Below are 16,879 nucleotides of genomic sequence, written 5' to 3'. Positions count from 1 at the left end.
CTTTATTTCGTAATCTCGTCGGCATTTTTTCAAATCTTTTCACGAAGAAAACAGCTTTAAAATCCTTAAAGTACAATGAAAATAATAAAAGAAAATAATATATATATTTTTTTAAAACAATAAAAGAAAGATATCGAAAAATAATGTCGGTCGTGTCTTTTTTTTTTTCTTATCTAGCGAACGATGATTTTTCACGGATGTGCCACATAATTCTCGACATAGATATCGCATCGTCGCGTTTTATTTATTACGAGTTATGTCACATTACTGGTGCAGCTGGTGACACGAATTAAACTTAATTTCTATTGTTCCTTAATTTATCTCGACGCATTGATCGTGCGCATTAGGGGCCGCGCGGGTTCATGAGTAATCTAGCGGTACCCGGACACAAATGTAACACTTCCCAGTTCGATGCATAGAGAAACAGAGAGAGGGAAAGAGAGAGAAGAGACGACGGAGAGAGAAAGATTGATTACGAATACATATATATATATATATATATATATTTTTTTTTTTTATTTTTTTTCATACATCTTATTTGGCCGCAGTTACGGATTAAACTTACGACATTTCATAGTCACCCTATAGATAGTATAATCGGGGTTATGGTACCGCGTAATACTTCGGAGAGTCTAGCTTGTACGTTGCAGAAAATGCAGGCCGAGTTTATTGCACTCCGGGAGAAAATTTGCACTAATTCGGCGTGTCTGTCCGTTAGATCCCATGTTGTAAAAGAGAAAATCTTCTTTGGCGTGAAATATTTCTGCTTTAATATAATAATAATAATAAATATGGCACACAGGATATCTTGGGAAGTCATTCAATATTATTTTCACGAATGGAATACGAAAATAATAAAATTTAAATATTTGTTTCTGCGATAAAATAATATTAATGAAAATAAATAAATATTAATGAATCATTAAATATGAATAATTTAATACTATTGTGTTGAATTTTGTCTATTGAATTTAATTTTAATATTACACATGTGGGCATTCTATCATACTATCCGTTACATTGACATATCTTTCAATATTTAATAAAAAGCGAGATTTAAATAAAAAGACGATTTAAAAAGCGAGATAAGAATGTGTGTCCCATTAGATTACAATAATATTTTCAAATTAGTCATATTTCAGGAATTTAGATATAAATAATTTATTTTGTCATCGAGATAGGACGCGGAACACACATGACAATTATGAGAATTATATTACGAGAGGTAATTGTTAAATATAATGACACACGATAATATCTTACGGCGAACGGGACACCCCGTATACACAAGCGGACGGTCATCGTTACGGTAGCGCGTAATACTTTACGGTTCGGCGTGTGTATTATCGCGGAATCGCGCAGGACAAGCGCAATTTTTGCATGGAAAATGGCACTACGGTACTTTCAGCCTCGCTGCTTGCCCGCGGCGGACGACGAATCTAGGCTAGGCCTAGGAACGACACGGTCATCGACCACCCTTGATTTTTCTCTCTCTCTCTCTCTCTCTCTCTCTCTCTCTAAAGATGGAGAAAGCCGCACTGTGTGCAGTCCGATTTCCCGTTGATTAGATTATGGCACCGTTGCGAAATGTGGCGCCGGAAGAAACATTCTCATTACGAATACATGCATGAATTAACCAACCGAAAACAATCGCGAAATATTTTTTACGTATAGCCAAATTTCGTTTGCGTAATTATATATCTCACAAAGCAAATAATATATATATATATATTTGTTAAAATTTAAATAGGAGAGAAGGTCGTGTTCTGATGATTTTAATTTTTAATTTTGAGGCTAATAAAATAATAATGATGGTGGAAAAAAATAATATTATTATATATTTTTATTGTCGTTTAATTGACGATTGTCAATGTATACATAAACGTCAATGACTGAAGCATCTGATTGGACGGAATGGTAGACGAGATTGAGAATATTTCTCGGTCTTTGATCGCTTTGCGGACGCGCAGGAAAGTACGGATCTTTTCGATCAGTGCCCCCCGTACGAAAAGTGCAACGACCGTTCCAATAAATCGACCGTCCCCTTCTGTTCTTTCTCTCCTCTCTCCCTCTCGCTCACAAACCACCGTCTCTCCTTCCCTCTCCGCCCCCATGCTCCCACCCCAAAATGATTACATATACGCAAGTTCGCAGTGACCGCGGCTACGAACCGCGGTCTGTGGATACCGTTATGTCACATTAGTAGGCACCTGCAAGCATCATTATCCTCTCCCACGGCGTGCCATTCTCAAAATCGAAAAGCACTTATCCTGTAACACGCGAGGAAACGGTATCGTAACGGTATCGGGCATCTGAAAATATCCTAGCGTGACCTCAGATGTCAGATGGATGTTGGACAGCGTTATTTTTTACGGATTTATTTAGTAATGGATAATGAATCTGTCAAGAATTCAAAACCGATACCGATTACGAACTTCAGTCTTTTTGATGCTGTGAAATATAAGTATCTCTTAAATATGTGAACTTTTGTGTTTGCACAAAATAATCGGTAAATATAAAAATTATTCGCTTTCAAAAAAATAAATAAGTAAAAGAAATTGCAAAAATAGAGTAGCATGACGATTTCTTATAAATGCTTTAAATCAATACGTGTAAAGCTTTTTTGAGTTATGAATTATCTCTTCTTTCCTCGAATTTTGTTATTTTAGTTTCAGTCAGAGGTTACAGAATTTATTACATATTTTTAACAGTAAAAATTTTCCGTAGGCACGCACGGCAAGAAATTTTCTCGGCACATTAATAAAGTGTGTTTAGTGAATATTTAACGCATTTTCAACATGTTAAGTAACGCCTGATAAGGCACGTAAATCGTAAATATAAAAACTCATTTTTTTTTCTCTTACTTTCCTTTAAATTTCGCGATTGTTTAATTCTTTCAAACACTTTCCTATTATTTTCTTTATTTTACTTTAATTTATCGCACAGTAAGATTTCGTTTCACGTAAACTTACTTTAAGGTCTGGTCGTTCATACGCCACGAAAATTTGGAAAAAAGCAAAAGAATGTACTAGACGACGCACCGTTATAACATATTAGGAAATACGTGCGTTGAACGGTGTTTTCCGTCGATCTTCTTGTTTCTTTAACAGACAGACAGTCTGATCACTAGCTCAGGATTACGAGTCGATATTGGATTTGGGTATACATTGAGCGAATGAAAACAAACGTAAATGTTCGAACATTTGTATCTAGGTTCATTGTTTTTCCGTTTCTTATTTCGTTCATCTCGAATATTTGCATTTATTCGGCTAAATTCGATATTCTTTGCATTTTATTTTTGTTTCTTATTTTTTTTTATTATTGTTCTTTATTTCAGCTATTATTTTATTTTTGAAATAGAAGAAAAATATATAATTAAAAAGAAAGATGAGAAATGAAAATAGAATGTGTAGTCGAAAAAAATAGGATTAATAGTAAACGGTTGCAATGATTATCGCAAGTAGAAATTTTATTATAATTAAACGAAGAAATTATATAGATTTATATTATTAAATTATATAATATTTGCGGCGAGGAAAAGGAGATGGATAAAAAATTAAAGTTATAATAAATTTTAGTTAATCACTAATACACGACGATAACATCACGTGTATGTACGCAAGTCACATGTCGATTTTGAGGGGCAACAACGAGAGAGAAAAGAGAATGCGTGATATTCGCGCACGAATTTTCTTTAATGTTGATTCATTTCCTGAACGAATTAATTTGAATACGAATTGAACGCTGATGAAACGTTTTTATTTTTTACATTAAGACATATATCTTTTTCGAATTTTAACAGCAAGAAAATTCATGAAACTTGAGATGAGATGTAAATCTCAGTGAATTAAAAATTTTGATGCTATAAATGCACAAAAATAAATTATGTAAATTTTACATAAGATTACACAATGAAAATATCATAAATATTCATTTTTTATGCATATCTATTGTATCGTAAATAAAAAATTCGTTTAAATAATATTAATTCCGATTCAAATAGATACAACGTAATATCCAAATATTATGTAAAAAATTTATCGACTATATACAGTGTGGTATCGAAATATATTCCGCAAGATACACAAATTACGCACGTTATGGTTTTTACTATCTTCTTTTTTTTTTTCTTCTTTTCGACTTGGTCCGGGTACCGTTAGGAGCATGGACTCTGAGTTTCTCGAAGAACGAGCGTGAAGAAACACTTTCTGTATTCGAAGAGCATCTCCTGCGTGACGTAATGCATATATCGAAGGGTTCAAAGTACTCGAGAGAGAGACTGCCTCGTATATATTCATTTTCGTTCCGCGCGATTATGCTCGCTGTTTTATACGACTTACTTTACCGATGCCCGTCTCGATGGACCGATGGACCGTTATGTAAAATTGCATAATTGTCGGATGCTGTTGCTTTACTCTTGCTTATTTTATTCATAATATTTTCCGCTTATTCGATACTCGCGTTATTAATTGCGCGTAATCACGAAGAATTAAAAAATGATTAAGCTAATACGATTTGATCAAATCATCTGAATTTCGGTTTGAACTTCTGATTTATTTATGACAATCTGGATCGACGTAATGATTTGCCGATAACGCGAATATTAATAACGAAGCGAAGACGAGTTTTGCGTGTTAATTTGATATGTTTTAGTTAACCTTTTAACAATTTTAATGACATTTTTGATTAGCGACTTAACGTCAATAATTAATATTCATTAAATATCTATGAAATTATTTAATAAATTTTAAGAGACTAACACAATTCTTGAAAAAAAAATTGCCAAAGCAATAGAAATATGTGCGGTCAAAATTTATCAAAATTTGTGAAATCACTGAATAGTATATTTTATTGTCATATGTCTCTCAGAATCTGATAATTTAAATTTGCCTTTCAAAGTAATTAGCTCTGTTGTATTTATGATGTAAATCAACAACAATAATTATTTAATCCTAGAATCTCCGACTGTTAAAATGAGTATACGTGAGCTGACGAATACAAATGCATTTGCTTATTTCCTTTTGCGTTTATCGAACATTCGCACTTGACTGTATTCGTGAAGATGCGATGAATATGTAATAACAAACGTCAGAAGATGTAATTGTTATTACAAATGCGAATTTTATTATAATTATTGATTTAACGAAGAAAGAAAAAAACATGATGAAAAGAATAACGATAATGAATGACATTGCAAATAATACAAGGATGTTATCACGTGTGTGCGTGAGGTGGCAAAACCACCGCATGCCGATTGTAGCGAGCAATGATGAAGAACAAATGCATGGTATTCTTATCCATATCACGCGCGAACTTTCTTTGACGTAGTTCGATTCACCTCGTGAGTAAATCGAACCGAACACGAAATCGTTTGCATTCGTTATACGCGTCTCTGAACTTTTATCGGCGAAAAAAATTGACATTGTATCACTGCACTCACCTTGCGATATGTCTGTCTGGAAGCCGGATGGACCTTCTCACGACAAACTGTCAAAGCTCACACTACGTTAAAGTCACTGACAGCGTTCAATTCATAATCCATCATCGATATGCGCCAATCGTTCGTCTTGACGTGATCAGATCTCGCGGAAAAAAAAAAATAGTCTCTATAAATTCTTTTACACTAAAGTGTCAATACACACCAACTGATTAGGATGATTTCGTAGGACGGTATCACAATATCTGACGATATCTCGCTCTCGCGTTGCACTATCCAAGAAAGGAACTCCCTCGACTCGACGTCGCGTTATCGATAAATTAATTTCTTGCCCCGTGGATTGCTTTTGCACCCTTTCGCGCGTGCCGGCCGGTTACGAGGTGGTCGACCACGAGGTGGTCGAACTGGGAGTGCGACTCTCGTAATCGCGTCAGGACCACTTTCCTCTCTCTCTCTCTCTCTCTTTCTATCTCTCTCTTTCTCTGTTTCCTCTCCTCTCTCTCTCTCTCTCTCTCCCTCCCTCTCTCTTGATCCGCACCAACAGTCGACGGGGACCGTCACACGTCCTTGGCGTACGATCGTGTGTACACCGTACAGAGTCGCGTGGTTTAACTGACAAGCACGAAGCGGTTAAAGTGAGTCTAGGTGTCTCCTTGCCCGTGCTTCTTCGCTCTTGCACGTGTGCGTGAACCACGTAGACGGAGCGGGCGTATACATGTGTACACGCCGTGGCAAGGGGACCGCGCCGAGGGGACTAAGGAAGGAAGAGGAGGCAGAGCCACGTTGATGGCCACGCTGCCGGCTCTTCGGGCAAGCTTGTTTTCCCTCTATATGACTCTTGCGCCGCCGAACACCTTTCGTAATCCTTCATTGATTTATTTTATTCGTTTGTCGCTTCGCGCCTGTTCGTTCCCTCCTTACCGTGTATCGCGCGTTTCCTTTCCCGAATTTTCCGTCGGTATTCTTCTCTTTATGGGGCGCTTTTTTTGCCCCCAAAGTTTGTGTTTCTATGTGGCGCTGCTGCGGCCACCTTGTTCCGTTCGTATTCACGGGCATTCCCCATCGACAGAAGCAACGGTATATTCTTCCCCACCCGCGTTTCAGCATGCTCGGTCATCGACTCTTCTCTCCTGTGTCACGCCTATCACCCACCTCCATCTCTCTTCTCGTATCCTCTTCCTTCGATCCATCCTCGCATTCTCGATCCTTCATCCATTCGTCGATTCCTGTCTCCGTTCATTCTCATTCCTGTCTTCGATTCGCTTCATCTCCCATTGTCTGTTTCGATCTCTCTTTCATTCCATCTTTCCTGTTCCTGTCCTTTCCATGTCTCCCACTCGTTCCTTTTCCTATTCTCTTTTCCATGCGCATCTTACTCTGTCTGTCTTTCCTTTCTCTTACTTTGTTTCGTTTTATCTGCCTTCTTACTTTGTGCATGCTTTTTCTTTTTTTATCATTCTCCGTTTTTCTTTCTCTCTTTCTTTTAATATTTATAATTTTTATAATTTTATAATTATTATAATTTTTAAATGTTGAAAAGCAGAATATCATCTTCATACTCTTTTATATAGTATTATAATATATATATTATCATTATTGTGATTTGTTTTAATTATTGTTTTTTAATTATTTATTTTATTATATTTTTTATTTTTGTCAATTTTTATTATTCACTATACATTTGGGTATATATTTTTATTTTTCTTTGCAAATAGCAATTGTTTTTTTACTTTTTTTTTAAGTTTATGTAATTTTATATTTTAGAGTTTTATTTAGAATGGAATAAAATAATATTTTTTTTTTATATATCTTTTATCTTGTCTTTCTACTTTTCATTTCTTTTTTATCTATCAATTTATCTATATCTCTTTTTCTCTACTTTTTTTTCTTGTTCCTTCCCTCTATCTGAACATTTTTCTCTGTCTTTAGAAATTTTTTTGAGCGTATACACGCGTAGGTCTCCGTCTCTCTTTTTCTCTTGAACGGTGAACGAGCGTGTCTTCTATATTCTCTGCTTACTGACCTCCGAAAATACGAGTCAATCCGCGATGATCATCATGATTATATCTTTGCATTGATTATATATTTGCATTGATTTTACTTACGAAAATTTTTACTAACGAAATTTTGTCTTGATGGATTTATCCCGATATTGCAATGTTGCTGCAATCTTGTTGACAGTTTGTAGTCGCTCCGAGATGTTTCTATAATATTACATCGCGATTTGTAAAATCTCGAGATTATCGCCACTCTGGCTGAAAGAATCTGTATGGGTTCGCTCATCATGATCACGATAGAGCAGCCTGTCATTCATATTTTTTGCGATAACACAAAACCTTGCTACGTACAGACAGATATAGAGATACAGCTTTGGCTTTATCGGCATCTGGCTAGCTTCGCGCTCGCAAAATCTCATATCTGGCATTGAAGTCTCCGCGGTCGACACCTACAAATTCTTCGCACGGCTAACAAAATCGACTCTATTCGATTTATAAATCTGCTCTTTGCGAGTTGCGCAACATGTATACGGCAGTGAGATCATTGTACTATAACGATATATTGGTTGTTTATTTGGCGAATGGCATAAATCCAATTTTGTAATATAATAAATTTCAATTATAGTATCTGAATCGTGAATAGTTTTTAACAAATAACTATTTATTTTTTTATTATACATTTTTTAATAAATAATATATTTATCAGATTATACGAAATATAGATTATGAAAGAATTTGGAATAAAATATGGCAATTTTGAATAATTGCAACTATATATATATTAAGTTCTTCCGGACAATTTTTTAAAACTGTAAATAAAAAACGCATACAAATTAATATTTATTAATTTATTAAATTTATTATATAATATGTAAATATTTATATAAAATAATTTTATGTTATTATAATATATTTAAATATTTATTTTATTTTTTGATCGCATCTATTGCTGCCTTTAAAGGGGTTTAATATAATATTTTAAGGTAACCCGCGGTCATCGAAATTTCGCAATCAATCATCATCCGGCGGTACTTTGAATGACAAGAATGAGATGAGTGTTCATAGAAAGAGGATACAATCAAAATAGGAAATCGCGACGGTAACGGAATATCATTGAACGTCAAACTCGCGGATAGAATGTCGTCGAGGCATAAGTCCTTGATATTGTTTTATTTATTCTTCAATTATATATATTTTTTTTACAATTGATAATTAAAATTTGGTTAAAGTTTTTATTAATGTAAACTCGAAGTATGTAAATTTGTTTGAAAAATGAGATTATGCGCGCGGTTGAAATGTTTTTTTGTTTTATAATCATGTTGACTAAATGGGTTCAAAGGATGAATTTAATTAAAATTAAAACATTATGTTCTATAAAGAATAAATTATTGCGTAAAATATCTCTTCGATAATTGAAACATTGAGAATGTTGGTGCATTTTTCTTGAAAAAAATTATAGCTATTCATAGCTGGTTTTTTCTCCAAACCTCAGAAGAAAAATTATTTTTAATTACCTAAAGTAAGCAATTGAAAAATGAGGCATTACATGTTGACATCATTTTTTAAAAGAAGGACGATTATTTGAGAAATTTATTATTGAACAAATTTTTATTTAAATCCAATTTTTTTTTATTGTTATATACATTTTTCTTATTAATATAGATTTTTTAATAATATAAAATTACATTCAATTTATAGCGAACTTGAATTTGTCTGTTTAATAACGTAATCGCGCTTTTTGTTTTTTTGGGAGGGGGATGGAGAGACTGGGAGGACTTCCTTGCGAGAGCTACGTAAATGGGAACTCACAGATATTTACAAATAACGGTTCCGCAAGAAAACTATCTAACGTCATTAGCGTAAGGCGAGCTTCTATAACGCAAAAAGAAATTAAGACGGAATGGGATCCTCGTTTGTCTCAAATGTGAAAACGCTAATGGGTAAGTTTCTGAGCCTAAGAAGGTGGAAGACGAGCGATCGCCCGTACAGTGCCGGAGCCGGGTAACCGGAACGGAACGGAACGATCGCGAGTGGTTACTGACCTCTAGAGACGAGCACTCTCTTACGCTTGCACTACTTAGCTAACTTGTCGTTATCGCGTGTATTGCGTATGACGCGGCGGACTATCACGTTGAGTCGCCACTTTTCATCTATCGCGAGCTTAGCTTTTCACCTTGAATATTGCGATTGCCGTCTCCTCCGCGCGCGTTCCCAACACATTTCGATTAGGATCGCGGGATACGTTTGATATAAATCAAATATGTCGATTGTAGACTCCTAGAATGATAGTGTAGATATAATTATGATATCTCAATCGCTCAAAATAGATTAATTTATCTAAAAAAAAAAAAAACTATAATTATTTGACGTATATAGATAATATAATCGGATAAGTCATTTAATTCATCGCTCTTTCGCTAGGCTTTTTTTTTTAATTTTAACGGCACCAAGGAGCATCCGCCGCGCGGATACAAACGAGCCCGATATAGAGCCGCTTCGCTTCCCGCGAAGATGGACTTTCGAATGGAACTCAAATTAAAACCACGTTCGCGGAATCGGGAGGAAAATGGCCGATTTCCCTGGTCGATGCTATTGCGATCGTGCCGAGGCAAGCAGGCAGACAGACAGACCCGCGAGAAGCCGAAGAAGCGCAAAGTAAGACATGACCGGCGGAGATGGTCGGCGCGGTCCCGGGTTCGTTAACCCCTTTGAAAATACTCTCCTTGCAACACGTCGTTACGTGCTGCACGCGCCGCGTGCGATTCTCCAGCTCCGGGATGCACTAGTTTACTTCGCGCATCACCGCCACCGTCGCACCTCCCTCATCTTCATCCTCTATTCCGTGCACTTATACCGCGGAGGAGGAGGAGGAGGAGGAGGAGGACGCGGATTCCCCTCCGCGTGATTCCCGCGACTAGGACGTGCAGCACGCGTGAGATTACCTCGATGTGCGTTTCGGCCGGCTCGCACGACTTGCACGTATCATTAGAAATTACCACTTCACCTACATTGAGGCAGAGAGGAGAGGAATCTCGCTCTCTCGCGAGATCGCGTCTCGCTTTTAGATCGACGCGGAAGAGCGATTACGGTCGCGGTCGTCATTCTCGAAGGCGATCTCTCCTCGAAGATTTTGCTTAGCAATGAATATTTTTTCGAAGAATAGAATGAGAGAGAGTATTCTTCGTCGGAATGTAAGTATGTTTTGTTCGACCCTTGAAGAGATGCAAAAAGATCTCACTTCTTGATAAGTTCGTGGACAATGTCGAGGTAACTTGCTAACACATTTCGATAATCTCTCAAAATGCAAATTATCTTTTGCCTAAACATTTTTAATATTTTAAATATTTTTTTTTTTTTGCGAAAATTAAAACTATCGACAAATTTAACATAGCTAATTTAATATTCATAATCATGTACTTATAAATATGTAAATTAAAACTTTGCAGAATCATATAAAAATCAAGAGTAAATTTTTTTTTTTGATAAAAGCATAATCGCAAAAAAAAAAAAAAATTTTAAGTCAGAAGAACCTTTCTTTAAAAAACTGTTTTCGGCAGTTCTTTCGTTCAAGAAAGGCTCAACATTAAAAAAATAATTTTTGTAATGATAAAAAATAATAATACCAATAATGATGTATTTATTAGTGTATTTATAAAATTGTATTTTTATTGGTGATAAATTCCGCTCTTTGGCCGATGATGTGTCCTTTATCTTATTCGAAAAGGATAATGCGAGATCAAGTCGGTAGATGCAACGGCTACCGTTGTTGGAAAGATGACTAGCGTGATCTTAATGCTCTCCCCGGGATGCTGACTTGCATCGTATATTTACAGCGATATACGTAACGGAATTTGATACGAGTTATCATCTAATTTGTTTTTGATTCAAGGATTGAATCAAATTTGATTAAAGGATTTCAAAATTAAAATATTTAAAATATTGGCGTAATTGTACGAAAAACAAACACAAAGAAATGGTTTCCGTAGTTAAAGTTAATTTGAATATAAATTTTTAAATCCTAAAAACACATATTTTAAATATTATTAATATTTGCTATTAATAAGATAGCCAACTTGTTTTTGAACTGACTATAATAATTTTTGAAACGCGCCAATTCCGAAATATTCGTATTTAGTTGGTTAAATAAAAATTTTTATTCAAAGTTGCTATTTTACGAGAAAGAAATGTCAATCTTATCATCGTCTAAGATGATTGAAATATCTCTATCCATATCATAAATATGACAAAATGTATGAACAATGGTATCAAATCGTCATCTTTTATAATAACAGGAAATAATGAAAGTTCTTTTTTTATTATTGAAATCAGCAGTTTTTAATTTTCAATATTAAATATCTCAGCACAATCAGCCTTAAATGAAATTTAGGATTGACAAACTGCAATTCAAATAAAAAAATGAACTGCTCCGTTAATTTTTGCAAAGATTACTTTGCCAGAATTAATTTTTTTCTAGAATTTTTCTTCATTCTGATTAGCTTCATAAACATTGATTAAAGCAAATACATTTTTTAGTCTGTATTTCATAATTTATAATAAAAAAATATTTGTGATAAAAGATGAATGATAAAAGATATTTGTGATAGAAAGGATAAAGGCTATATTTGAGTGTTTCCTCATAAAACATCTGTATTGGAAATCTTTGTGACCAGTCCCGTAATCTTATAAGAAAGCGATCCTTGCATCCTCGAAGCCGCGTTCGGAGCATTCGTCGTACGATCCGGGGATATTGACAGCCGAAGGGTCCCGTTCCTCGGAAAGCCGATACCGCGGGCGCATCTGCGGTTCTTTCGGAGCTCGTTCTCCAAGTTTGTTTGTCCCAAAGAAAGGACGGGACAACGGAAGGTGGGCCCTGAAATTCGAGCGGTACGTTCCTGACGGTCTCAACGTCCGACTAGATCTAGCCGTCAGAGTACAGTTAGTTCTTCGGGGGGGCCCAACCGACGATGGCTGTCGGGGTACCATACGAGAGGGAGTATCTCAAGGGCTTGAAAGATCGGGGAGCCAATGGGGAATAGCGGGAGATAGCGCGCTATCGGAATGTCCACGTTGCATGTATGCACCATAAAGTAACATCGAACGAATCTCGGTGAAGACCGGGGCCCGTTCTCGCCGAGCGAGGATGAGAGCGCGGGGCCCGTTCGTTCTCTTCGAGACCGCTCACAAGTGAAGTGGCACACAATGCGTAAGAGTATTTTCAGGGGTCGACGACCGCTCTGTTTCCTCGAGGTTGCCACCGTCCGTCCCTTCCTCTCTCTTTCTCTTTCTCCTTGATCTTCCTCGCGTCCCCTCTATGACCGATCCACCGCGTTATGGGACCCCATCGGCGGACCGCTCATATGCGAAAGACGCGACCGATAAACAGCGACGCTTGAAACTACCCTCTGTTTCTCGGCTCTTGTTTTTTCTCGTAAAAAAATTTAATGCATAAATAAATGTATTTCCCGTTCTTTTGCTGTCATTGAAAGGATTCAGTTTAAAATATCGAAATATAATGTTATACTTTTTTTTTTTTTTTAGTATGCGATATATAGTGTCTATTGGAAATAATTTTGATATTTAAAAAAAATATGTAGATTAATTTATACGCATAATATAATGTACTAGAAAATATTTTAATTAATGAAAATGTAATATAATAGGATATAAACAGCAAAAGATATTTATAAAATGTACAATTAACTTGAGATAATATTTCTTTATTTGAAAATATTTTATTAAAATATTAAATTATATTTAATAAAATTTCAAATTTTACTAACAACGTTTATTTCAATGTAAAAATGTCCAATAATACTTGAAGAATAACTTTTTTTCAGTTAATTTATTTTAGTTCACATAAATTTATGACAAGTTTCAAGTTTACGTAATTAGACATTTGTCAAATTTGGATGTCTCCAATGAATGAACAGAATAAAATAAAGGCATTTAATATTACGAGACATTTTGGCAATGATTTAATATATCGTCTGTATTAATCCACATCGCGGTCCAACTCCTCTTCAATTTTCGCGATTGATTTACGCTTTACAGAAAGATTCGTTGGCCCGAAAAAAAGGAACGAGATGATAAAATCAAGATATATCGCGAAAAAGTTACAGTAAATGATCTTTTTTGCCCTTTTTTGGCAATCGCGCTTTATTATATATGATTATAGATGTATATTGTCACGTGCATAATCTGATTGAACGGCATTTCGTTTCACGATTACACGCAAGATATACGATAACATAACGTATATCTAGTTTTTCCTTTTTACTTTTTGACAAAAAAAAAAAGTATCAACTCGTAAATCGCTTTAGTTATACTCTGAATTTACATTGCTCGGCGTTTTTCGCGATCACGTTCGATAAACTATTCTATTCTCGCGCGAACTTTTCTTCAAGAAATTCAAACGCTCGAGATAAAAATTACGCTTTCGCCGCCTTCGAAACACGTCGATTGTATCTTTTCGGTGGACTTTTATGTCCTTGACTTTTAATCTCCGCCTTTTTGCCGTTACTTTTTTTTTTTTCATACATAACAATTTATTATGTATTGACTTAAAAAAAAAAATATTGCGAGACATGTAAAGTGTCCATATAATTTTGCATATTCTAAGAAAGAATTTTAATTTCATAACATAAGTATGCGTAAACAGTACACGTGGTGAAAATGTGACACTTCTAAAGAAAATGATATCGCGCAATTATTCCTCATTACATTCTTTCTCTCTCACATCTGTGTATAATAATCAAACAGCATAAATAAGTAGATAATTATATTTTACATATAATTGACGCGCTCCCTCCCTCCCTCCCTCTCACCCCCTCACCTTTCCCACCCGCCCCCTCCTGGTGCTGGTGTCGTGCGAAAGACAGCGGTGGATCTCGATGTATGAAACCGGCGTTACCGATTACGCTTTGAAAAGGAAATTCTCGTAACACATTCGTTTTTATCGCCATCTAGTCTCGGGTATGAATCTCGGTGTGTGAGGGAGGGAGGGAGGGAGAGGGGGAGAGGAAGGGCGAGGAAGGGGGGGTCTCCGGGCATACCTTTACGGAAAGTCGGCGAAGTATACTGCTCCGTATAGGAGGCATTGACCCCGTTGGTGTTTCGTCGCGAGTCCGCGACACGCGATAATACGTATATAATCCGCTACGGAACACGCATGTCGCCTCTATTACTGTAGTATATAATACATACACGAGTGAAGGTGAGCAAAATTCTAACGGTGCCGTCCTAATGGCGACTGACGTATATATTACCGTTGACCCGCCTTGCGTAATCGTTCGTTTCAATATTCCGGTCTTTCGACGCGCATTTTTTATTTCTCTCGCGGAGAAATACGACACTGTGTACGAGCCCTCTTATGTAACTCCGTGGTAGAGAGGAAAGAATTTAATTAAATGAAATATATATATATATATATATATATTTTAATGAAAAAATAGGGGAGGAAGAGGCCCGTCCGATGAGCTTCGTATTTATTGCTGCAATCTTTTAGTAAATCTCATGGGTATAGAGACGAGATCCTCTCGAGAAAGAAGTTGGAATGTTTTTCCTCCTGCGCATGAGACGCTTCAAATCGTGAAAACGTCAACGTTTGACAGCTACAAGCAGAGACATTTTCTCTCAGCCTACTAATTAAATGTGAAAGCACGAGCGCGTTCTTTGCGGGGTGGCGGACAAATTTAACCCGCCACGGCGCTTTCGACGATTGTCCGCGAATACTAAATTGTTGTCAGTCATTTAATTGATTAAATTCATCATAACACACGATGAAAATGTAATAAATTCTGCCCCTTAAATTTCCCTTTGACGCGCGTGCAATTTAATTACACTTTTTTCCTTCTTGCAATTATTTGCAGTCACATGCAATTTGAATACACATATAATATTTTTTAATTTTTTCTTTTTCAATATTTTCTTGTTGATTATTATTGTTGTCATTGCTGTAATCAAGTGTATAAATCATCGTTGCCACACGCGTAGTCTGTATGTAGACTATAAAAAATTTTCTAAAAATTGAGACACATTTTTCCCTAAATTTTTACATCTGAGTATCTAAGGGAAATTTCAAACAATCTGTCTTAATTGTCAAAATCGTTTTTTTGAATGTTCAGAAGAGTGTGTCTGAAAATTGAGGTATATCTGAAAATTCAGACAGTGTCTGCAGACATTTTGTCCGAAGTTTCAATCAATTCTTTTTCTTTTACAACATACGTGACCTAGAACTGCGCGTGCAATGTGTCTTGCAACAGTTCTAAGTCGCGAGGTCACGCATTCGAGAGGATCGTTCTCTCGAGTGCGAGTTGGCATTGTCTTCGGGTTTGCTCACGGATAAGCGCGCCAGATGCACCGGAAGAGAAGTGATCGTAGCTAGCCGTGTCGCGTCGCGTGGTGCATTCATCGCCGGCCTTCCACGCTCGTTCGCCACCGCGAGCGGATTTAGTTGGGAACACCATGGAAGGAAGACCTAGTTCGAAGGTAGAACGCCGTCGCAACGGCACTAGGTCACGCATCGCAGTTCCTGAACAGCTTGGCCGTGCATGCGCGAGCGAGCGCACCGAGCGTTGCATGTGCAGCACGCGACACGCATACCCGAGCATCCGCGATTATTCTCTTCGTCTATCGTAGAACCTTATTCGCGTCTCCTTCGACAATCATATCTCGTGGCATGGAGGCATATGTGTGTGTGTGTATGTGCGTGTGCGCTTCGGTTATCCAAAGCTTCACACATCGTGTGGGCGTATAGGATTTTCCTCGAGGAGCGATTTAATCCTCTTATGTTAGCTTTGAAGAAGAGAAGATTCATTGCACTCTTTGAAAAAAATGTATCTTTTCTATTCTTTTTTTTTCTCTCTCTCTATCATAATGATTTTTTTTTCTTTATATCGTGGCACTGAAATTTTTTTTTATTAACATACAATTTATATTGTATAGCTGTTATGTCATATGTTATTGGATTTTTCCAAGTCATTAAAAATAACAATCGGTCGAGAAATTTAATACGAGAATGGAAAACAAAATATATATAAATATTGGATAATTATACATATGGCTAAAATATTACGAAAAAAAAATAGCAAAATTGATTCTTTGGGTTGAATATAAATGGGAGAAAATTAATTGCATGAGTCAAATTAAGAACAAAAGTAAGATTATCCGCGATAATCATGCGATAGGATCGCGTCGTTCTCGGTTCAATGATCTCGTTTAAGAATCGACGTTATACGCATGTGAGCAAGAGCGATGTCGATGTCTCTAGGAGGCGTGTCTCGTGACCGAGACGATTGTCCTGCGTGTATCTGCGATGCATTCTGTGCAACAAAAAGAATCAATTCGATATCTTGCGCAATGGATAGCAAATCTGCATTCAGATACTCGCGCTACGATACGTTGCCGTCCCTGCTATTGTTACATTTTTTTTTTACCATCCGAGATT

General features: G+C 36.4%; 2 protein-coding genes across 2 annotated transcripts in view; one reads left to right on the top strand and one right to left on the bottom strand.

The window, feature by feature from the left end:
• The window catches only part of LOC126855835 (PR domain zinc finger protein 1), a 36,804-nt gene extending 30,504 nt beyond the window's left edge, over positions 1–6,300 (bottom strand). Inside the window, exon 1 of the mRNA XM_050603835.1 lies at positions 5,441–6,300. The gene's annotated coding sequence lies outside the window, so the exon portion shown is untranslated. The remainder of the gene's footprint in view (positions 1–5,440) is intronic.
• LOC126855852 (protein FAM76A) overlaps positions 1–16,879 on the top strand; it is a 56,139-nt gene that overhangs the window by 37,404 nt on the left and 1,856 nt on the right. The window lies entirely within an intron of this gene.

This window comes from Cataglyphis hispanica, chromosome 17 (genome assembly GCF_021464435.1).
Source record: "Cataglyphis hispanica isolate Lineage 1 chromosome 17, ULB_Chis1_1.0, whole genome shotgun sequence".
NCBI classification, from domain to species: Eukaryota; Metazoa; Arthropoda; class Insecta; order Hymenoptera; family Formicidae; genus Cataglyphis; species Cataglyphis hispanica.
This window is presented reverse-complemented; position numbering and strand designations above follow the sequence as displayed.